The following is a 2,025-nucleotide window of genomic DNA, read 5'->3' on the forward strand; positions in this document are numbered from 1 at the left end:
CGTGTATGTACAACCACACACACACACACACACACACACATACTGTATATATATACATACACATTTATAAATTCAATATATATATTTTTTCATTTCCATGTAGTTTGTTGAAGTATTAAAATAACTCAAATTAAATAAAACTAAACAAATCAAACGACAGTAGTTTATCATTAATCCTAAAAAATAACACTGCCAAACACACATGCTAAAAAACAACAACTTACTTACACATAGTAAGAAATGGTTATAAAAACTGTAACAGAAGTGAAACAAGTAGTAGGAAAGAGGAGAAATAAAAAGCGATACTTATACGATCTACCACTGGAAAGGCTCAGACCCCCCGCTGCCCAGGTCAGGCTTGGGAAGGTATGTTTTGCTTGGGAAGGTATGCTTGCAAACATACTTCCCCGCTTCAAGTGTGTGATCCAAACTTTGGTGCAGGGCAACAATGCTCACATTCTCAAATCTGAAGTAGAGTGTCTGCTGGTAAAGGGTGCTATAGAAACTAGGGGTGGGAAAAATCATCGTTTTTTCGATGCATCGTTGTTCCGCATTAAACGATTCTGAATCGATGCAGAGATTTAAATAATCGATGTCTTAAGTTTAAATGAAAAAAGTCAGATTTGTGCTCGTTTGCAATACATTCTATCGGAATTTGTCGGCTCCACGGCCACAGAGATGAGTGCATGCGCTACTAGCAAGTTTACGTGCGTTTCTTATATCAGACGTAGTACGTCTGCGTTCGCTGAGGCGCTAGTACGTGACAAAATGGCCGAAGTTAAACACATTAGAGCGGCACCTGCAACGTTAAAAGCCGACGTTTGGAAGCATTTTGTTTTTTTAGAAACCGAGAAAGACGGCAAACGGACACTTGATAAAAGCTACACTATGTGTAGGATGTGTGAGGTGAAAATAAAATATTTTGGCAACACAACAAACATGAGGAATCACCTTCAACGCTGCCACGCAGAAGGACCCGTTGTTGCTGCTAACCAAACAACTCTTCCAGCTTCAATATTAACCACTCTTCCTGCAAACTCGCAAAGGGCAAGGAAAATAACAAAATCCATTGCCGAGTACATTGCATCGGATTTGCGCCCTTACTCCGTGGTGGAAGGAAGGGGGTTTCGTGCAATGATGCATACAATGGATCCGCAGTTTTGTTTTACAGCATTTTTCTCAGTTCATGTTTTGGTAAATGACGGCAGCTGTTGATGTTACATGAGTTATACTGTCTATCAGACTACTTGAAATAATAATGCTGCATATTGCACTTTTATGCATCAAAATGCTGTCAGTTTTCTATTTGTTACAGCAAATGCTGCTACTGGCACTTTTTGAATATTGCACTTGCACATTGTTAATAAAGTAATAGTGTGAAATATCTTTTTTGCTTCACCCTTGAGTTCTGTGGTTGTTTAAAAAGTAGTAGAATTTTACATAGATGGTACAACATTGTGATGCATCGTTAATCGTAACCGAATCGTGGGCCTCTGAATCGTAATCGAATCAAATCGTGAGATACCCATAGATTCCCACCCCTAATAGAAACAGCCCGGCCATGGTCTGCTACTTCCTCGTTCCAAAGAAGCACGGTGGCCTCAGGCCCATTCTCGATCTGAATGAAGTGACCGTTCAGGATGCTGACTTTGAAACAGATCCTCTCACAGGTTTGCCTAGATGGATGCTTACTTTCATATCCAGATAGCCCCTCACCACAGACCATTCTTGAGATTTGTGTCCGGGGGGGCGGGTGACTTATCAATAAACAATCCTTCCATTTGGACTGTCTCTGGCACTGCGCAACTTAACAAAGTGCATGACTGCGGCACTCTCCCCTCTGAGACAAAAGGGAATGCGTGTCATGAACTCAACATCTGGCTTGTTTGGGCCTGGTCAGAGCACAAGCTCCATGCCCACAGATTTCTGCTTCTCAGTCACTTGAAATGGCTGGGGCTCAGGATCAATTCAGCCATGTCTCCCAGCCAGTGAATCGCTTTCCTTGGAGCAGTTCTTGACTCTGCC

This window comes from Sinocyclocheilus anshuiensis, unplaced genomic scaffold (assembly GCF_001515605.1).
Source record: "Sinocyclocheilus anshuiensis isolate Anshui unplaced genomic scaffold, SAMN03320099.WGS_v1.1 scaffold894, whole genome shotgun sequence".
Lineage (NCBI taxonomy): Eukaryota > Metazoa > Chordata > Actinopteri > Cypriniformes > Cyprinidae > Sinocyclocheilus > Sinocyclocheilus anshuiensis.